Source organism: Lissotriton helveticus, chromosome 9, assembly GCF_964261635.1.
Source record: "Lissotriton helveticus chromosome 9, aLisHel1.1, whole genome shotgun sequence".
Lineage (NCBI taxonomy): Eukaryota > Metazoa > Chordata > Amphibia > Caudata > Salamandridae > Lissotriton > Lissotriton helveticus.
In genome coordinates, this window is record NC_136070.1 from 544,485,610 (window position 1) to 544,508,456 (window position 22,847).

Genomic DNA, 22,847 nt, shown 5'->3' on the forward strand with positions numbered 1-22,847 from the left:
TGCTTCCACACCGAAGCCGGCTGCTGCGACGCCAAAGTCTTCGACGCCGATCCTGTTTACGTTGCCGCCGAAGGTAGCGCCAAAAGCCTTCGCACCACGGTCGGTCGCCGAAGCGCCCGTCCACGGGTCTACGGCGTCGAAGCCTTCTCAGACACTTGGGAGCTTGAAACCTCGACAACCCTCGGTAGAGGAGCAGTCGGAACACTTTATCGACGCCGACACCGGGAAACTAACCCTCTACAAGAGGAAGATCACGGCAACCCAGCCTTTGGAGTCCTACACCATTCCTTTAAAGCGCAAGAAGCCTGCTGTGGACTCCCCTGTTCTAGTAGAGCCTCTTACTCCACAAACTCCAAGAGTGGCTACACCCTCACCCACCTACTCAGATGTGGAGGATGGAGGTGGTGTGGACGAAGAGTATAACTTTCCTGCCAACACTGATCCTGAGGATCACCAAGACTCATGGGCAGATGCAAGTGACCCGGTGGATCAGCATACTGCACAGGACCCTCAGGTCTACAATGTCAAGCCCTCTCCTACTGAGGATTCAGCTGCATTTAATGCTCTAATTGAGAGGGCGGCTAAAAACCACGACGTGGAGCTCCACGCTGACCCTGTCGAAGTGGACTTCCTATTTGATACCGTTTCAGCAGCAGAGAAGACTGTCAAGACTATCCCCATGCTCAAAGGGGTTCTGAAACATGCCGCAGACATTTTTAAGGAACCCACATGGGCCAGGGTGATCAACCCTAGGATTGAGAAGAAATATAAGCCGGCACCTGGCGACCCTACCTACATCAAGGGCCAGTTGCCATTGGACTCTCTGGTAGTTTCTAATGCCCGGAAGAGGGCGAACTCCCAGACCACTGGTGATGCTCCTCCCCCTGACAAGGAATCTAAAGTGCTGGAGGCATCCGGGAAGAGGGTGGCGGCTCAAGCAGCCAATATCTGGCATATTTCTAATACCCAAGCGCTTCTAGCCAGATATGACAGGGCGCACTATGACACGCTAGAGACCCTGTTGCAAGATCTTCCAGACCAGTATAAAGAGGCAGCTGAGATGCTTATTCAGGAAGGGAAGCTCATCTCCAACGCTTCTATTAAATGTGCCCTGGACGTGGCAGACACCGCGGCCAGAGCCATTAACACCAGTGTCATGTTGAGACGTCAGGCCTGGCTCAGAATCTCCGGTTTCAAGCCGGAGATACAAACCACCATCCTCAATCAGCCAGTCAACCCGGATAGGTTATTTGGTCCAGAGGTGGATACCACCTTAGAAAAGATCAAGAAGGATACCGAGACTGCGAAATCCATGGGGGCTCTACAGTCCCAGCAGTTTCGGAGTAGTAATTTTCGTCGCTCAGGCAATAGGTGTTTCCAGAGGCCAGATGTCCCAGCAAACGCAATACAATAAAGGTGGGACGCAGTCCTCTTACACCAAGCAGAGTAGAGGCGGCTATCTGGGCAACAGCACCAAGGGCAGAGGTCGCGGAAACAACAACTCCCGCTCCTCCGCCACCAACAAACAGTGACGCCCTGTCACTGCCCCCCGACCATACTACACCTGTCGGGGGGAGACTCCAGCAGTTCCTGCCAGTCTGGAAATCCATCACCACAGACAGGTGGGTCAGAAAGCTTATCTAATACGGTTATTGTCTGGAGTTGACATCCACTCCACCCAACATGCCCCCAAAACACCGTGCATTTGCACTTATTGCAGCAGGAGGTACTAGTCATGCTGCAAAAAGGGGCAATCGAGCTCGTGCCGGTGGAGGAAGAAGGCACGGGAGTGTACTCCCTGTACTTCTTAATCCCAAAGGACGGGTCCCTCAGACCCATTCTGGACCTCAGACCCCTGAATCAGTTCATTCTGTCAGAACACTTTCATATGCTCACACTGCAGCAGGTTCTTCCATTGCTCAATCAGGGAGACTTCCTCGCAACCTTGGATCTCAAGGATGCCTATTTCCACATTCCACTGCATCTATCACACAGAAAATACCTCAGGTTCACCATTATCAGTTCAAGGTCCTCCCTTTCGGGGTGACCACAGCGCCCAGGGTGTTCACGAAATGCCTGGCAACAGTGGCGGCGCATCTCAGGAGGCAGAACGTTCACGTTTACCCTTATCTGGACGACTGGCTGTTCCAAGCAAAGTCGGCCCAGCAATGCGCCGCCAACATGTCCCACACCATTCACCTTCTTCACAATCTGGGATTCTCACTAAATTACCCAAAGTCGCACCTTCAGCCAGCCCATGTGCGGCAATACCTAGGCGCGACTATAAATACTCTGGCAGCCACGGCTCAGCCAAATACTGTGAGGATCGACAGCATTCAGTCACTGATCCAAAGGTTCAGACCGCAACACTCGCTTCCAGCAAGAGTGTTCATGCAGTTGATGGGCTTGATGGCCTCCTGCATCTTCATAGTCCCGCACGCGAGGCTACATATGCGTCCGCTCCAAGAATGCTTGGCTCATCAGTGGACTCAGGCTCAGGGACAGTTGAACGACCTAGTGTTGGTGACCGGTCGGGCATGCAACTCTCTGCATTGGTGGAATCCACACAACCTTTGCAAGGGCTGACCGTTCCAAGAGCCTGTGCCTCAGATTATCCTGACGACTGACACATCTCTCCAGGGATGGGGAGCTCATGTACTCCACTACACGGTGCAGGGACTATGGACAACGCAGCAGAAGAAGATGCACATCAACTACCTAGAACTGATGGCGATCTTCATGGCATTAAAGTCATTCAAAGTACATCTGTGCAACAAAGTAGTGTTGATCCGGACGGACAACATGACAGCCATGTACTACATTCAGAAGCTAGGACGGACACACGCTCCACAGTTGTCTCATCTGGCTCAGAGCATGTGGAAGTGGGCCATTCAGAGGAACGTCTTCCTCGTGGCGGAACACCTCCCGGGCAAGGACAATCAGATGGCCGATCTGCTTAGCAGACTCTGCCATCAAATGCACGAGTGGGAGATACACCCATCCGTACTCCGTCCGTACTTCCAGCAATGGGGTCATCCGGAGATAGACCTGTTTGCCACAAGGGAAAACGCAAAATGCCAAAGCTTTGCCGCCAGGTTCCCTCACCCACAGTCGCAGGGCAATGCGATATGGATGAACTGGTCAGGCAGATTTGCGTACACTTTCCCCCCAGCACCTCTCATACCGCTGGTGGCACGAAAGCTAAAGCAACACTCTGACACTCATCCTAGTTGCTCCAACGTGGGCACGCCAACCATGGTACACCACGTTTCTAGAACTATCCGTGGTACCGCATCAAAGGCTGCACCTCACACCCAGGCTTTTGACGCAGAACCGTGGCGACATTCAGCATCCAGATCCGCAACAGCTCAACCTGGCGATCTGGCTCCTGAAGTCTTAGAGTTTGGCTACCTTGACTTGCCTCCTGAATGCATGGATATCATACGGGAAGCAAGAAAGCCCACCACCAGAGCTTGCTATGCAGCGAAATGGAAGCGGTTTGTCATTTACTGTACTGAACACATCAACCCGCTAGATGCATCCACTCCCAACATCATCAGTTATTTGTTACATCTTTAGAAATGCAATCTAGCATATGCTTCCATTCGGATACACTTATCCGCCATAGCGGCTTATCTCCAAAACAGGCAGCATCTCTCCGTTTTCAAAGTGCCTGCCATTAGAGCCTTCCTAGAAGGGCTGAAGCGGGTCATCCCTCCCAGGACCCCGCCAGCTCCTGCGTGGAACCTCAACGTGGTCCTCACCAGGTTGATGGGCCCACCTTTTGAGCCTCTCCATTCCTGTGAGATTCAGTTCTTAACGTGGAAAGTGGCTTTTCTCATTGCCATTACGTCTCCACGACGTGTTAGTGAGCTACAGGCACTCACTGTACAAGAGCCATTCATTCAAATTCACTCCCAACAGGGTGGTGCTGCGCACTAACCCTAAATTTCTTCCTAAAGTGGTTTCGCAGTTCCATGTCAATCAAAACCCAGAGACAGTAGCCGAAAGAATGCTCCACACTCTTGATGTCAAACGAGCTTTGATGTACTACATCAATAGGACCAAAGAATTTAGGAAGACACAACAACTCTTTGTTGCCTTTTCAGCCCAGCACAAAGGCAACTCCATTTCCAAAGCAGGTATAGCCAGATGGATCGTTAAGTGTATTCAGATTTGCTATCACAAGGCTAAGCGCACTTTAACGGTCCCCCCCCCCCCCAGAGTCCACTCCACCCGCAAGTTGGGGGCCTCCATGGCTTTCCTTGGTAATATCCCTTTGGAAGATATTTGTAGAGCAGCCACATGGTCTACACCACACACATTTACTAAACACTACTGTGTAGATGTGCACTCCAAGCAGCAAGCAGCTGTAGGGCAGGCTGTTCTTAAGACACTTTTTCAGACGTCTGCAGCTGGCACAGGCAGCCGCCGTTAATGGAGGGACTGCTATTTATTCTATGCTATAGATATGAATTCAGCAGCCCACATGCCTCGAACTGAATATGCTACTTACCAGTATGCATCTGTTCTTGGCATGTAGGGCTGCTGACATTTATATTGCCCGCCCTCCTCCCCGGCGCCTGTAGCGGCTGCAGAATTTACACTTACTCTTAGCATGGTCATCGCTCACACTGTTACACTCCATCTTCGCCACAATGGCTAAAAACAATCTGGGGCTGGAGTCGATGCCCATGCGCACTGTAGTCCAGGGGAGGAGCCACCTATCTCGTGATACTTCGAAGACTCTTCCAGGACAACAATGTGCAATCATCCGAACCCAACACTAGGCGGCGATCTATGCTATAGATATGAATGTCAGCAGCCCTACATGCCAAGAACAGATGCATACTGGTAAGTAGCATATTCAATCTTGCTGGTCTGAACTAGAAGCCGATCTTCCCTTCCTGCGTGGGTTGCCTTTGCTAAGGCTTGTTGACTCCAATCCGGAAGCCGAAACTGCCAACAGTGAGATCCTTTGTGCGACAGTCCGTATCCAGCGCCTGGTTGTCGTTGACGCCTCCTGGTCCATGTGGCTGCAGAGACAAGCTTCGCTTCTTCACCTGACTGCATCTCGACATCGCCTGGTTCCTTCCTGGTCACTGGATTGTGACCCAGACTCTGTCCCCTCTGCTTTCAGGTTCTTCTCTACTCCGATCCACCCTTGGATCCACCCGGACATCTTCCTCCTGGTCGCCTGCAGCATCTTCTTGCAGCTCTCCATAGGATTCGACGAGGAAACGCGACACGAAAGAACACCCATGCACCTGGCTTCCCTGGGTGAGGTACTCCGGTGCTCCCGTGGGTTATGACTATCCAAGTGTCCTACTTTAACTGGGTTTTCCCGTAGTCCAACCGGAAGTGTCCGAAATCAACTAGTTTTTAAACTTTACATTCCCATTCTAAGTCTGAGAACTCGCGTGTGTGTTTAGACACTGCACACGCATCCTGTGGGACTCCTGCTTCCTAACCTCTGGTTACTCAGTGTAGCCCCACCGATTTCCTAGGCCAACTCGCCTTTCCTGAAGTGGTTCTTATACCACTTCTTTAGTATATGGTTCGTGAGGCCCTTGGGGCAGAATTGTATTTGTGCAACTTACAGTATGCTTATTGAGTAACTTGTGCTGTATATCGAACTCTGACCTCATAAAGTGTGGAGGGATTGTGTTAGAAATAAATATATATATATTTGATATATACCTTGTGTGGTGTCCTTTCATTTGATATTCAAAGGATTGTTGCTGGTAAAACAAGTGGTTCACATGCTCTCTGAAGTGTTAGCCTAAGACTGCTCTGTCCATGCTACCACTAGGATAGCTGGTCTATAAGGTTGACTTTACAACCATCACCATAAGGGTTGTTTGGACTGATACAGGGTGCCCACTAGAATAGTGGACATCACATATCTGGCCAACTTCTCAGTTTGTGTTTCAGATCTGGTTCAGTTTGGCCAGTTTGGGAGTCCTCCCAGAGCAGGAGGCAAGGACAAAGGGTTTCCTGCCAGGGGCGGTGCTAGCACCGTCCCAGACAGGGTTTTGTGTATTCCAGGTAGGCAGGGCTACAGAGGAAGGTGACTGCAAGTGGCACCCCGGTGCTCACTGTGCATAGGCCGGCTGAAACCAGTTCCAGGGGCACTCCAGCCCCTGGCCTGGGGAAAGCCCGCCAAAGGAGAGGGGTGTAACCACCCCCCTCCTGGTCCCACCCATAGGGCAGGACTTAGTCGCGTGCCAGGCCCCTTTTCCAAGATAAAGGTAGGAGCAGGCCCCCTTCCAAATTAGATCATCTTTGAATCCTGAAACTACTTTCCACGAAAGGAACTCAAGACTTCTTCCTAAGATTTCTCCCTTGTGACTAAGGAGTAGTCACCCTGCATCCGCAGGCACCATCTTAAGAACACTGCGGTCGGCTGCAAGTCTCTCCTCCGGATCAAGACTGCCCAGCTCGACGAGAACCGGCTTCCCTGGCACCTCTGACCTCTACCTAAATCATCAGTCACGCTGAGATTCGTGGGTGTGACGAGACCTCGAGGGACCGGCCATCTTCAAGACTGCACGACGCTTGCCCAGCACGACTCCCGAGTGACCCTCGACTGAGTGCTTTGGGGTACGAGATGCCCCGACCCTGAGCAGCTCCAGCACCGAAGATCAGCCCCCCAGCATCTCCACGATCGGCGTGGGGCCTTCTGCTTTTTGCTGCTCACCGCGTTGTTTGGCTACTAGCCCGCTGGCTTGTGGCCTTCTGAACGACGCCCGACGACATCACTGCTGCTGGTCTGGTTGCTCCAGACTGGCTCTTGCTCCCTTCCAGAAGAGGAGCACCCTGGACCCTCCTGGTCCACTCAAGACGCCATTTTGAGTCCACCGCGTGGGCTTGAATTAGCCAAGGCTTGTTGCCCAATCCTGGGTAACTTCGACGCCGACAGCTTCATCCATCGTGGGACAGCTCGCCTCTCCATCCTGGTCGCCGACAACGCCTCCTGGTCCGTGAGATCTGCAGAGCCAGCGTCGCCCACTCACCTAGTCGAGGTGACTACCATCCGGTGCCCTCCTGGTGCCCACTGACTACTGGCTAGTAGTCACGAACTTGGTCCCCTCTGCTTTCGGGTGTCATCCTTCTTCCAGATCCAGGCTTGGATCAACTCGAACAATCTTCACTGGTCGCCTGCCAGCATCTTTCTTCCAGGCTCCTGGTCCGGCAACGAGGATTCCCGACGTCTTTTGGGACCTATGCAGCTGCAGCCCCTGGGCTAGGTAACTTCGGCACTTCGGTGTCCCAGCATAGCCTCACTATCCAAGGGTCAGGATCCACTGTCGTTTTCTCCCTACCAGGTCGGGTTCGCCCGTGAACACTAACTTTACCTTTACTAGCTTCCATAGACTTTGTCCCGCATCCCGCGTGAGAGTGCACACTCTGCACCCGAGTCCCCTAGGTTTCCTAGAAGTAAACTAACGATTCTATAGTCAAGTCCTAGCGATTCCAAAGCCTATTAGTACTGTACTTACCTGCTAGTAATTTCGCATTCCACTTTTAGAGTATATGGTTTTTCGTGCCCCTCGGGCATTTGTATATACTGTGCTAACTTAAGTATTTTCGTAAGAGTTTTGTTGTGTGCCTAGCACCCTGTCCTCATAAAGAGTACAGGGTTGTTGTGATTCTAATAAATACACTGTTTATTTTCGTAACACTTGTGTGGTGTCCTTTCACTGGGTGTTCAAGGGGTAATGTGATGGTAAAACAGCTGGCTTAACACGCCCTCTAGAGTCTTAGCCTTAGACTGCTCGTATCCATGCTACTAGGATAGCTGGTCTATAAGGTTGACTTACAACCAATCATCAATAAGGGTTGTTTGGACTGATATATAGTGATCACTAGAATAGTGAACACTGCACATCAGGCCAACTTCTCACAGTCTCCCCCTGGTGCTTCTACATCTGAGCCCCCTCTTCAAGCCCCTCACAAGATCTCTGACCGGTCTGAGAGGGCTGGTCCCCTTCAATCTCCTCACGGAAGTGTAAAGGAGAGGCAGGGACAGGCTACGGCAGTGGTAACAGCCTTAAAGGACAAAAAGGAGGTTGTGCACCTTTCTCCTCCGTCCAAGAAGATCAAGTCCAGTGACAAACATTCTACTGGCACTTCAGGATCTGGGCCGGACAAAAAACAGCGTCCGTCGACGACGAAAACACCAGGTACGTCGACGACTGTGACTTTGGCTAAAGTTCCCGCTGTTTCTGTGGCTCCGTCAACGGGCTCGTCGACGGTAGCGGTGTCCACGACGACGACTTTGTCGACGTTCAAGGTTCCGAGCTCGTCGACGATGATGGCTTCCACGTCGACGACGACAAGCAGGCCGCTGTCGACGGCCGCACCGACGACGAAGACTACGACGACAGCTTCCTCGTCGACGCCGATGATAATGACGACGAGTTCGTCGACGAGACCGTCGACGGTGGTCCCATCGACGACGAAGATTGTGTCGACGAAGACTGTGGTACCGTCGACTATTCCATTCACGGATGCTCCGTCGACGGCGTCGTCGACGAGACCGTCGACGGGCCAAAAAAAGCATTTTCCAGTTCAGAGAATGAAAATCACGCCGGAGATGACGTCTCCGCGACGAGTCTCGGCACATCTACCGACAATGCTTTTAGATGATGAGTCTGAGGAGGATGAGATTCAGGAGGATGACAATTATGGTCCTGCCTATAGTCCCTCTGACTTGAACGTAAAGTTACAGGACACGGACACGGAGGAGTATTTCGACCAGGCAGGTCGCCAACAGCTACGTCCTTATGTGGTGGAAGAGCGACATCCGCCGAGTTTGGGACAAGGCATGGTAGTCATGCCCTCCTCTCTCATTTCGGATCTTCAGGACATGCTTCAGGATTATCGTAAAAGGTTTCCGTCAGACCCTTCTGGACAGACTACGGTTTTTCCACTTCCAGTACAGCCGCAAGTGCAGCCGGCTACTAGTGTTCCGATGGTACCCTCCCCACCACCGCCGGTGACACCGTTGGCCCGGGTTCCCACACCAGATCCACTTCCCGATGTCCATCAGGATACCTCTTCGGATGAGGAGGTGGTCCCAGTGGATCCCTTGATGGATCCTTTGCAGGACCCTGACCCGGATCAGGGGGACAATGACCCGCAAGACCCAAATGCTGCTGGTCGCGACACATCCATCTCCCCTCCAGTGGATATAGGGGGTTTTCATCATCTGATGGAAAGGGCAGCAAAGCAATTTGAATTGCCGGTTACGAGAGAGGAATCGGAATGTTTCCTATATGACTTTAAAGAGCAATACAGGAGATCTGTCAAGTCTTTCCCGATCATTGAGCATGTTTGGGAGGAAGGTATGAAGATCATGCAGAATCCGGCCACGGTTATTCCAGTCCTCCCCAGACTGGAAAAGAAGTACAAAGCTCCGGAAGGCAGTCCAGCTTGCCTTCTTGGTCAGCCAAAACCGGATTCCGTAATCTCTCAGGCAGCCCAAAGCAAGTCTAAGAATCCGTCCACTCCTTTGACCACGCCTCCGGATAAAGACGGTCGACGTCTTGATAATGTCGGAAAGCGGTTTTCGACCATGGCCAGCTTACTTGTTAGAGCGGCAAATGCTCTTGCCATCCTAGGCCGTTACGACCGCCAGATGTGGTGCGACATGGAACCCTTCGTGGAACTGTTACCAGAACCCTCGAAGGAGGAGGCCAAGAAGGTGCTGATTGAAGGGGAAAAGTCTTCTGCGGAAGTCATCGACTGTGCGATGGACATTGCTTCCACGGCGTTTCGAGCCTTGGCAGGCTCAGCAGTCCTTCGACGCCAGGGCTGGTTAAGAGCCACCTGGTTCCGCCAGGAAGTCCAGAATAAGATCCTGGATCTCCCGTTTGATGGGGAAATGTTGTTTGGCAAACATGTCGACGATGCCCTGCAGAATATCAAGAAGGACACGGATACAGCAAAGTCCTTGGGGTCACTAACCTACCGTAAAGTCCCCTTTAGGGGCGCACGAGGCAGGGGATTTGCATCGTACAGAGGAAACCAGCAGAGGTATTCATCACAACCTTCACAGTCGTTTAAACCCCAGTACTCTAATCAACGACAAGGACAATCGGCGTCTTTCTCTCGCCATCAGCCAAGAGGCCGTCAGAACCGTCAAGGCCGGGACAACGCCAAGCGGCAATAACGGCCTCCCGGCTCTACCTACTGTTCCTCCCCTCCCAGTCACATCAGTGGGGGGCAGGATATCCCTTTGTCTGAACAGCTGGAGGTCGATCACATCGGACCAGTGGGTCCTCAGGATAATAGAGTGGCCATACGTTGGAATTCCAAGACCTCCCTCCAACAAGAGCTCCGGGCGCCATCCGCACAGGTCAGCTGGGTTTACTCCATCTCGAAGCCCATCAATTGTTCCTCAAGGGAGCAATAGAACCGGTTCCTCTCTCCCAGAGGGGCAGGGGTTTCTATTCAAGGTTTTTTCTTGTGCGGAAAACGAAAGAGACTTGGCGTCCTATTTTGGACCTTCGGGAGCTCAACACCTATCTCATCAAACTCTCTTTCAGGATGGTCACTCTCCAGGAAATTCTTCCTCTCTTGAATCCAGGCGACTTCTTGGCGTCGCTGGATTTAGAAGATGCGTATTTCCATATTCCAATCCACCCAGCTCACAGACAATACCTACGCTTCACGGTGGGAAAGAGCCATTTCCAGTTCAAGGTACTACCGTTCGGCCTTCGGTCAGCACCGAGAGTGTTCACCAAGGTTCTAGCACCAGTAGCAGCGTTTTTTCGAACACAGTCTGTGGAAGTTTTCCCTTACCTAGACGACTAGCTCGTAAAGGCTCCATCTTTCAGGGAAACTTCTCACGCAGTGTCAACTTGCGTCCATTTGTTCAGTCGCCTGGGCCTTCAGCTGAACGAACGCAAATCAGTTCTACTGCCCTCCAGGACCGCCAGATTCCTGGGGGCTATTTTGGACACCACAGAATGTACGGCTCGGCCCTCAGAGGAACGTCAACAGAAGCTGATGGTTTCAGCTCGACAACTATGCCACAAGAAATGCCTTTCGGTCCGCCAATACAAATACTTTCTCGGATCGGTGTCATCCTGCATACCATTGGTTCCGCGCTGCGGATGCGTCCTCTGCAGGAAGAACTGGACAAGCAATGGCGCCAGGCAGAAGGGTCGTTCAACGACATGGTGGTAGTTACATCAGCAATGACAAAGGCAAGCGAATGGTGGCTGACAAAGGTCAATATTGCCCAGGGTCTAACTTTCAGGAGTTCACCTTCACCCATGATCATGACCACAGACGCCTCGTTGGAAGGCTGGGGTGCAGTGCTCAGAGAGCTTCAAGTCAGTGGCCACTGGAATCCGGAACAGCGCCAGTGCCATATCAATTTCCTGGAGCTGACAGCCATTCGATTGGCGTTGCAGGCTTTCCTTCCGAGAGTTCGCAACCATACAGTATTGGTCCGGACGGACAATACGACAGCCATGCACTATGTCCTCAGAGGCTCAACACATCTGGGATTTTGCGATTCTACACAACATTACTCTGAGAGCCGAACACCTGGCAGGAACACTCAACGTCAGGGCGGATGCTTTGAGTCGACAGACAAAAGTGGATCACGAGTGGGAGTTGAATCAGACTATTCTGGACAGGGTGTTCTCGATTTGGGTAACTCCATCCATCGACCTCTTTGCCTCCCCGGAGAACGCCAAATGCCAGTTTTATGCAAGCTGGGTTCACCATCAGGGGTCCCTGGGGAACGCTCTTTCGATGGATTGGTACAGCGCATTCTTTTACGCTTTTCCTCCAATTCCACTCATTCCTCGAGTTCTCAGGAAACTGAAGGCAGAGCCCTGCAAAATGATCCTAATTGCTCCAGCGTGGCCCAGACAATTCTGGTACACCGAGCTTCTGAGGCTCTCCCAAGCTCCTCCGATTCGCCTACAACCCATTCCGGCTCTGTTGTCCAGGAGTCTGGGGCAGGTTTACTACCCGGATCCGAAGTCGCTTCACTTGACAGCGTGGCTCCTGAACACAGAGTTCAGTCATCTAACGCTTTCTCGAGAATGCAGAGAGGTTTTGGCTCAGGCCCGAGCACCAAGTACCAATAAGACTTATAAAGCGAAGTGGAGGAGATTCTGCATATGGTGTCAAGGTCAAGGTCTCCATCCTTACACGTCCCAACCTCATCAATTGTTGCCATATTTACTATCTCTGGCTCAGTCTGGTTTCGCACATTCCTCAGTAAAGGTGCATCTAGCGGCCATATCAAGGTTTCGACGCAGTTCGGCAGGTCCTTCCTTATGGTCCTCTAGGGTGGTTAAACAATTCTTGAAGGGCCTATTCCGGATGTATCCGCCAGTTCGTCCTCCTCCACCAGTGTGGCAGCTCAACCTTGTTTTGGCTCAGCTCATGAAAGCTCCGTTTGAGCCGGTTCACAAGGCAGACTTAAAGTTCCTCTCCTGGAAACTAGCACTCCTCTTGGCTCTAACATCAGCTAGAAGAGTGAGTGAGCTTCAGGCACTCTCCATAGTGCATCCATTCCTGCAATTTACAAGACAAGGTCTGGTACTTCGGACTAATCCCAAATTCATCCCGAAAGTGCCATCTGAGTTCCACTTGAATGAACCGGTGATTCTGAAAACCTTCTTTCCGCATCCTTCTACACCTGCGGAGCGTACGCTCCATTCTTTGGACGTTCAACGATGCTTAAAGTTTTACTTGGAGCGCACACGTCCCTTTCGAAAGTCTACTCAGATGTTTGTGTCCTACAGTGCACCTCGTAAGGGGTTGCCTTTGACAAAGAGTGGCATTTCCCGCTGGATCTCCAGTGCGATTCAATTCTGTCATCAGGAAGCGGGCAAGCCGCTGGACGGCAGGGTCCGTGCACATTCCACGAGGTCGGTGGCTTCGTCTGTGGCTCTCTTTTCAGGAGTTGCCATTAAGGACATCTGCAGGGCAGCAACGTGGAGCAGTACTCATACCTTCACGAAACACTACTGCCTGAAGTCTGCAGGACGAGATGATGCGGCTGTTGGTCAGGCAGTCCTGCGGAATCGGTTTCATTGAGAGGTGAGCTTTCCCTACGATCCCTCCATCCTGGTGAGCACATTTTGTTTGTTCTTACTGTACTTTACGTATTTTTCCTATGGTTATGTGATGCCATGTATTTACAAAATGTGTTCATGGTGCTGTACTGCTAGCTATTCTGATACAAAGCATGGGAATCTATGAAAGTTCAAATACTGGGGCAAGAAAACAAGTTACTTACCTGTAACTTTGGTTCCCCAGTATTGGTAACTTTCATAGATTCCCATGCGCCCACCCGCCTCCCCTTGGAAAGCTGTCTTTTTACAGAGTTAATGGCGGTTTGCACAACGGCTACGAAAATCTGAGGCTCTGAGCTCTCTCAGGAAGGTTCTAGAGGGTGAGGCTGCTCTGATTGGTCCTGGCAAAAGTTTGGTCTCTTTTTTACAAAAAGAGGTTGATAGGATACAAAATGAGATGAGGCCTAGGCCTAGTTTCTCTTTTGTTTCTATGGTTTTTTATACTACCGAGGCTCCCATTCCGACGACGGGGAATGAAACAAAGCATGGGAATCTATGAAAGTTACCAATACTGGGGAACCAAAGTTATAGGTAAGTAACTTGTTTTCTTATTTCATGATGCTGCAGAGCTGTGACTTATGCTATTTGGAATTTGTTGGCTGTTAACGTGGCCAAGTTCCAGTTCAGCTATTTACTGCATAGTGCTCTTTTATTACTTTATAATCTTTATTTTTTTTTATGGTGCTGGGGGCAGAGCTTGCCTAGCTCAAAAATGACCACAGACTAGCAGAGCTCCATGAGCCAGATCATTATTCTGACGTAATCTTACAGCCCCACAGTGTCCCAGCACTCTGAAAGCAACTGGGATACTCCCTGTACTTTGAAAACGCAAACTCTGGATTCGCAGGCCTCAGGCTAACCCTGCAAGCAGCGAATGGCACCCAGACTCGTCTGGCCTACTGTTAATACCAGGGCGACATCCTGGGCCGTGCTCCTGCCAGTTCCTGGCAGTTTTCGCACCAAGCGGCTAATCTCTGAACCCCACCCCGGGGAGGCTTACGCCCACTTAGCAGACACTGGGCAGAGCCTGGTGGGCCCATTGATACAGCTAGTGAAGACCTGCTTCACTGATCGCCTCTGCAGATCTGCGGCCTCCTATGCACAGACAAGGCCTCAAGTTCCAAGGAAGTAAAGGCTCCCCGGAGGTAAAAGGCTAGCGTATCTACCGGAGAATCACCCGTTAACTCTCGCTCCTCCCAACAGGACCCAGGGGGCACTAGATGCCCAGCTACAAGGTGAGCTGTCTGCCCGGTCTCCAGGCCTCCTTCGTGGGTGCCGTGTGTCAGCAGGGGACCGGTCGGACAGTACCTGGCCTGCTGTCTCCCCGGAGGCAACATCCGGAGCCGTGACACTGCCGTGACACTGCCGGTGTACTGTGGCGGTCGCGTTGCGCATCCCCAAGAAGGTCTCCCCTCCCTGTGGGCTCACATAGCAGATGCCATATTGAGCCAGGTGGGGATGGGGAGAGGGGCCTGCTCTGCTGGTTGACAGCTTCTCTGTGACTTAGCCTGTCCAAGCAAGGCATCAATCCAAGGGATAAAAGAAAAAAGCAGTAGATATTCTTCACTCTCACCAAGAGCACACTATACATCAAGTCTGAGGGTGGGCTGGCTACTTCCGGCCTCTCACTTGCTGCCCCGTCACAATTTCGACTGAAGCACAACAGTAAGGGACTCTGAACTAACAACTGTCTACTTCCTACCTGCAAAATTGTGCCTTCTTTCTTCTGGATCTAGCTGACCGCTCATAAGCATGCTACATGGCATATGCCACGTTAAAACCAAGTAGGAACCCTGCTTCAAACTGCAAACACAGCAGTGTCACCTGAGAGCGTGTAGGCTATTTCAGAAACCCCAACATTGTGCTCTTCGCACCGCTGTGCATCACTCTAAACCATGGGCAATGCTGATAAATCTAAGTCTAAGCTCTTTTTTGAGCCCAGCAAGACCGACATCGACTCTGATGCGGCAAGGTCTGGCTCTGAGTCTAACTACCTCCCTGTGGATCAAGATTTAAAACAAATGCTGATGGTAATGCAACATAGCCTAAACAAAATTGATGGTAGTATAGGTGCCCTAACTTATTTATTTTTAAAATTTCTAGAGCGCGCAAATACCTTCCGGTGTCTCGGCGCTGATGTGTACAGATTGCAGGGGTTGTGAGAAGATGTTACTGGTTAAAAATGGACTGCATGACCAAGAAACTTGACAAGCATACTGAGACTGGATGCCATTGAAAAGAGTCTCTGATGCAGAAGACACTGTGATCTTGAATGCAACGGCCCACATTAAACTAGACCAAGCTCTCAGCGCCCTTCTAGTCCAGGTCGAAGACTTGGAAGCTCTTTGAAGGCGGAACAATATTCGCATAATTGGTGTGGCGGAATGAACTAATATTGATGACATGGAATGCTTTTTGGAGCAACTACTAGTGACCGCCCTTGGGAGAGATACATTCTTGGAAGTTTTCGTGGTCTAAAGAGTTCACCGTGCTCTTATGCCAAGATCCATCCCTGACTAGTCTGCGCCCTATTATTGGCAATCTATGAACTACAGAGACTGAGAAGCTGCTCTCCGAAAAGCTAGAGAGCTGAAGGTGCTACGTTACGAGGGCATGGACTTTTGTCGCTCTACCTAGACTTCAGGCAACAAGTACAAGAAGCCAGTCGACCATTTATCCAAGTAAAATGGAAGCTACAAGAACTGAACTTATATAGCGTGCTTTATCCAGCCAAGCTCTGGATTTTCTCTGAAGGAAACCGCTCTTTTTTTACTGATCGCAGGCAGGTACTCCAGTCATAACAGTCCAAGTCCTGGGATTTGTCTTCAAGACATTGATATGCTGCATTGAGATGATGGTTTACTTGTTATCCATTTTGGGTTTGCTGGGAGGGTGTGGTGCTGGTTTGTTGCTCAGGTGCCTTATGTAACTGGGTCTGGATCCCTGCAGTTCCCTACTGTTCGTGTTTGGTCTCGACATGGTTAAGCCTGTTCTTGCTATATATAACAATGTGTTGAAAATAAACTTTTGCTTAATTCAAGGGGCGAATCAGGCAACCATTTCAATAGGTACAGGTACTTTTCAAGCAAGTGGGTTTTCAGTGCTTTCTTAAGAGTTTACGTTTTTTCTACGGGGAGTATGTCCTTTTTCTTTTTAGAGACGAGATTTGCTGAATGTGTTGTAACACTCAACAGGCTTAACTTGGATCTCAATTCTGGTAATATGCGCCCCCATGTGTGTCCCACAAGACGTTGTTAAGCCTTTTGCAGATGTTCCAGCTGACAGTGGTCTGAGCATCCCTCGCAGGGTGTCTAACTAGAGACCAAGAAGGGCTTCTACATTCTCACACTTTAGGTAATGGAGTTCGACTAAATCCTAGAGGGATTCTTAGCTTCACACCTACTCATGCTAGGTACACTTAGGTACAGCTAGATAGGCATTGTAGGAGTATGCACACTTTTATCATGTATTTATTCATGCTTATTGCAAGATGGTAGAACTGTACTATCCTTTTATATTCACTGTACTGCTAATCCTATATCTCTGCTACTGTCTAATGGTTGTTGCAGCTCATATATTTAACCTGAGCATAAATGTTCAATAAATCCTTATTGAAATGCCCAGACTGTTTATTCTGTGTACCTATGAGATAAACTAACTGAGCACGAGTGACTGAGTGAAAAGTAGTACATTGTTTCCACGATCTTGAGGGATCAGGGTTGTAATGTTCTAAAGATTGCCAGAAACTCTCCCCGATAAGGAGACAGTAGTGGCACTGTGAGCTAGCTAAATGGAAATAGGCTAACATTTCTCGTGAGGGTGTACAGAACCGGTCTGCCACATACCCACAGTTTGTTATTCAAACGTGCAGGTCCTGCATGCGTACTATAGGAACTACACGACAGACAGGCCTATCTGCATATCCATAACATCACTAATCTATGCGTACATCACAAGGCTGCTTTCTATTATAAAAGATGAGCATCCCTATAGATTAGTAAAGGAGGTACTTCTGCTGAAACAGAGGGCCCTTGCATGCTGAGAAATCACCATGCGGCAACCTGATCTCTTGTGAGGGGTGTCCAGGTTGTGACCAAGACTGGGTCCTTCACTTTATCACTTTATCCCATCAGGTAATGGGGTTGGATGGTGTCTTGGCGGGTGTTTTTTGCTCTACACCTACACACATTAGGTACACTTAGAGTAAGGTTTTGCATTGTAAGAGTAAGCTAGATTACTGCCTTGTTATGCCTGCGTATATACAATTGTTCAGAACCTTAGTAGAACTAAATCTACTCTTTATGCTGTTGGTGCTTGTAATTCCGTTTATCTGCTTCTGTCTACTAATTATTGCAACACTTATTTTATGCAAGAAATATTATTGAAAACTTCCTACTGTCTATACTCTGTATATTTCTCTTAGAATATGTGAGCACGAATGACTAGGCGAAAGGTTCTGTACTGTTTCAAAAATTCCTGAGGGGGCCAGGGTTGTCATGGTCCGAGGTTGCCCGAAACTATTCGCTTCCTGGTAGGTTGGGGTTACAGTGGCGTTGTGAGCTAGCTTGTCTTTAGGCCAACATATCCTGCGGGGGATGTCCAGAATCCGTCTTTACACCAAGCCCTTAGTTTATGGTGTCCAGACAATGCGCTAGTCCTACGGATTGGTAGGAAACATTAGCAAGAAAAGAACCATGCAGGAACTTCAACAAGAGCAAATTCGATCTAGATGATTTTTCTTGTTTGCATTCATATGCACACTGGAGGGCAATATTCACCACAAACTGTGGCGGAAGGAAGAGCAAGTCCTGAACTGCCCTCTGTAGCCACCAAAAACAAATCTCCAAGACATGTCTCACCCAATTTGTGGATGGGCAAAGGAAACTTGAAGTAACAGATGATGCAGGAGGGGGATTAATGACAGGGAAATACCCCCAAAAACAAGTGAGCTGTTATGTTGAGGAACTGCTGCTACACACTCTGTGGGTTGAGCCTGATCTGTAAGCAAGATTTTTGCAAAATATGATAAACAATAGAAGGGAGAGAACGGCTGCCCTAAGTGTTGTGTGATGTGGAATTCCTTTTAATCTCAAACAGGGTAATTTTACTGGGCCTCACTTTTGTTGGTTGGGCAGGGATGGGAGTGCATAACTGTTGGCATACAAAACTGACCAGGAGCCACTCACTTGTTTTGCTACAGAGATGAGCCTCCACACCTACACCCAGTTATCACTTTAGCAGAGGCTTCATCAAACCTGAAGAGTGTGTTACGCAGGGCACAAGTCCTAAAACAAGAAGTGGGGGGACTCTCAGAGTTGGGTAGTATCACAGGAAGTGACAGGGCGCGCAACATCACAGGCCTGCAGTCTAAGCGGAGAGGCCAATGATTGCAGGGGCAGAGCGCCTGCAAAACATCCTTTGACTGGCTCTCCCACTAACTAAATCTCTTGCTTGGTCCAGCTCGGTGATGCCCTCTGTCAGACGCGCACTGGAACTCCACCTATTCTTCCAAAAGGTTAATCCGTCGTCCCCCTTACACCAACGCGCATAATATTTTCTGCTTTGAGTCACTCGCCCCTTCTACTACGCTCGCTCTCTTAATCACTGTAAGCTTCTTTTCCTCAATCCTCTTCACCCCACTCACCAAGAATCAGCCCAAAACCAGTCCTGAGGCGCATTGGAAGAGCGCAAGTACTGTGGTGGGAGGGAGTTGATGGAGGAATCGAGAGAGGCAAAGGTGAGGGAGGTGGGGCTGGTGATTGAAAAGCAGGGATATGAAGAGACATCTAGACTTGAGTTGAGATGGACGGTGACCAGCAGTCCAAGAAATTTCAGGATGCAGCCGTAATCACCTGAAAATGCTGATCTGATAGACTACTAGCCGCAGATTCCTTAACGTAGAATTATCCCCAGGCGTGAGACTGGATCTGGCAAAAATTTCCCAGCATCCCTGCGTGCCGGGGGATGGCATCATGTGTCTCCGCCCAGGCGTACGTGACGTCAGCGAGGGTACACAAGTCTCACCCCGGCACGCCTATGTCAGTTTTTTCCTTTTCCGCGTGCAGCGCAGGTCCGGTTCGTGCTCTAGGCCTGTTTAGGCCTTTTTCCTTTTGCTATTGTGCGTGTTGTGGGAACAGTGTGCGGATTCCTTCCGGTTTTAAAACGTGCTCGTCTTGTTGACGTCCGATGTCGGCGACGGACCCTCACCTCATTTGTATGTGGTGTTTGGGGGAGATCACGGCTCCACCTTTTGCACCGGCACCTTCCAGCACCGCGTGACCCGGTGTGTCTGTCCCTCCATCCCTCTCCATTGTGTCCTCTTTTGCGGAATGCTTTTCTATCCCTGCCACTGCTGTTGTCTTCACCATCTCGGGAGGCCCTCTGGCTGGACTCTTGGGGGCGCAATATGTTTGCCCCGACCTGCGGCCCCTGAACACCTTGTGTGTGCTGGCTCTGGCCTCCTCCTGTTTAGGGACTCTTCTGAGTCTCTGGAATCTGCAGCGTCCCAGGAGGTCAAGTGTTCTAACCTCATGCGCTGAATGGCCGGGAGCGTGTGGCGTTTCTCTGCTCCGCTCTGGACATCTCAGAGGTGCTAGGCCAGGCCATGGCTTCCTCGGTCGCTCTCCGTCGCCATGCTTTGCTTCTGGATGGAGTATTCCCTGAGAATATTCGTGAGCGACTCATTGACCTTCTGTTTGATGGCAGCCTGTTCCATGCACTGGCGACTCCGCCATCCAGAGGCTCTTGGCAGGGCTCTGTCCTCCTCCGCCTTATTCTCCTCCGTCCCCTCCTCAGTGACTCCTGAGTCTGGTTGATTCTGGGCCTTCTTAGGCCGGTTGTTCTGGCTGTGGTGTTTTTTCTGGCCATTTGCGTCCTTCCTTGGGATTTTGGCATTGTTGGCTGCTGAACGGCCCTTTTGTTGATTAGGTGTGTGTTGGAATTTTTGCGCAGACTTGGCCCTGAGATTAGGCCTTCTGCTTGCTTGGGCTGCTTGTCAAGCCTTTTGCGGGGGTATTTTTTTCCCCCTGGCGGTTTTGTTTTTCCCTCTGCTGCGGAAGTTCTTCCAAAGAGGGTTCCCATATTTGGGACTTATCATACCCCAGGTGGAGTAGTGGTAGCTGTTGTATGGCCTGCGCTCGGCTGGAGGGTTCCGGTCGCCTTCTGTGCCTGTTCTCCATGGTGTTTGTGTAGGTTGCTTTTGCTCCTTGAGGTTATGTGTGCAGCCTCCCGTAGTGGTGTTCCCGGGCATCTCCTCATCTCCCTGCTTCTGCACTGAGGTCTGGGATGATCCTATGTTCTCCCTTGCCAGGCGCTGCCTACTCTGCCTTCCTCTCCCTTGCCAGGCGCTGCCTACTCTGCCTTCCTGGGGCCTCGGGCTGTTCTTCTTTCTTGTGGCTTTTGCCTGCCAGTGTTCTGGCTGGCAGGTTGTTCACCTGGAGTGGGTATGCCACCTTTTCCCTCGCTTACTTGGGCCTTCTAGGCTTCTTCTTCTTCCACCCTTCTTCCTGTCTTGACGTTGGGGTGGAAGCTGTGTTGCCTTGTGGGGCAGTGGGGTGCTTCGGCCTCTCTGCCTTGCCCTTGGCTCCTCTTCAGCCGCCTTCTCCCTCCTACATCCTTTGCGGTTGGTGGGGGGTCTGCTGGGGGGGGGGGGGGGGGGGTGTTCCCCTTGCCTGGCAGGGACGAAGTTCTACCTGGTCCACAGATCCGTTTCCCTGTGGGCCCTCTGTTCTGTATTGGCTGGTGGGGTCCATTCGCAGACCCTCCTTCCCAGGGGGTATTGCTAGGGTATCTATTCTACGTGAAGGAATCTACTGATAGTAGTCTCTATCAGATGTACGAATTATTTGCCTTCGGTAACAATGTATCTGGTAGAGATTATTTTAGCCGCAGATTCCTTCATGGCACGCCCTTCCTACCCTAGTCTGCGAGGACCCTTAGGTTGGTCTTTGGTACTCTCCTCCCGGTGGGTGGCTGTATCTTCTGTGAGTGCGTGCCTTCTTGTTGTTGACAGGTGGCTCTGTCTGGGGGCGGTTCATTCCTCCTTTGGTGCTTCGGAGGATGGTTTCCCGGTGCCCTGCTGATCTGGCTACTCCAAGTTTTGGGGGGGGGGGGGGGATTGTTTTTTATCCCTGTCCTCCCTCCCCTCCCATGCTATCCTCTGATTGCCATCTGGCCATGTCTTGCCCTTGTCCCTTGTGGGTGGTTGCCCTTTTATGTTGGGGTGGCTTGGAGGTTTGTTGTCCCTCTCAGTGTTGGGACTGGTACCCTTCCTTGCTCAGGTTGGGGGTGGTGGGTTTCCTATGTGTACCATGTCCTTACACATGTTCTTTGCCTCCGGGGCACAGAGGTGGGAGGCTGTCTATGGGCTGGCAGGGTGGTTGGGCAGGGCTCTGCTGCTGCTGCTTCTTCTTTCCCTGCCTTGGGTTCTGTGGTGTGACACTACTGTGGTGGTGTTGTTAGTCACTGTTTCTTTCTAAATTTTCTGCTTTCGCACACTGTTCCCATGCTTAGTTTTTTATCTGGTGGTTCCGCGTTGTGGTGCAGAAAAGTTCTCTGAAGAGAACTGACGTAGGCGCACTGGGGCTGGTCTTCTGTGTTCTTGCTGACGTCATGTGTGCGGACAACGCCTGGGTTGAGTCGCGTGATGTCGTCCCGCCCCCAACGCGCAGGGATGCTGTGGCAAAAAAGTTTCCGGATCCAGTCTCACGCCTGGGAGTAATTCTACTTGAAGGAATCTGCGGCTAGAATCGTTTCTACCAGATACATACTTACCGAAGGTAAGTCACTCGTACGACGTGTTGCACCCAGGATTCTTCAGGACTGCATTACTCGTAGTGCTTTTGGAAGATCGAAGTTAATTAATAGTTTTTGAAGTGGGCCATCTTCCAAGCAGTCGTAGATGTGTTTGGTGGCAGGCAGTTTGAGTGTTTTGGTTGCGTTGTGATACAAGTTTATTTGAAGTAGTGGAACGTCTTTTATGTTTGAGATCCCGAATATTAGAACTGCTTGCCAGGCTGGGAAGTTTTGGTGGAGGGGTACGGCCTTCTTCTTACTCAAGTGTTTGATAGAAATTAAAAGCCCCCCCCCCCCCGGCCCCTCATGGGCACCCAAAGAGGTAGGTCTGTTTGTTGCTTTAAAGAGCTTGTGGTCCGTTTTGTTGGTTTAAAGAGCTCATAGTAACCGCATAGAACCGTTGGAGTTGGAGCCCAGGTCTCCTGGAGGCAGATGATGCTTCTTTTAGTCAGGTAGGTCACCACGTTTGCATGGGAGTATTGATCTCAGCACTGCCACGTTCCAGAAAGTGATTGTGAGTTTGGGACTCCCTCGTTAACTCTTGACTGTCAATGCAGTCTTCGTGTGATTAAAGTGAAGTCTGTTTTAAACGGTTGTCAAATCTGCAAATTGAGTATGTAAATAAATGAACATTCATATACACATATCCGGCAATCTCATGGCAAATTATTTGTATATTATTCTCCTTCATTCCTCTATTCTATCTTTCCAGATGTACGCACTCCCATACGGGAGTCATTGGCTTCGTGAAGATGAAGCAAAATTCTTGGTTTCACTCTAGGGCCATTGCCGGTAATGAAGTGTTTGACTAGCTTGGTCTTTACGACCTATTTACTGATCTTTAAACCGCTCCTTCACGGAGGGAGTAGTTCCCTTACCAGTTGTAACCGAAAGTTCTAATACTGAGCTATTGTCATGAGTGCATCCTAATCCAACAGCATGAGG

General features: G+C 50.5%; 1 protein-coding gene across 3 annotated transcripts in view; it reads left to right on the forward strand.

Moving 5' to 3' along the window:
* Positions 1-22,847, forward strand: part of SPDYC (speedy/RINGO cell cycle regulator family member C) — a 136,990-nt gene that overhangs the window by 101,361 nt on the left and 12,782 nt on the right. The gene's annotated exons all lie outside the window — the stretch shown is intronic.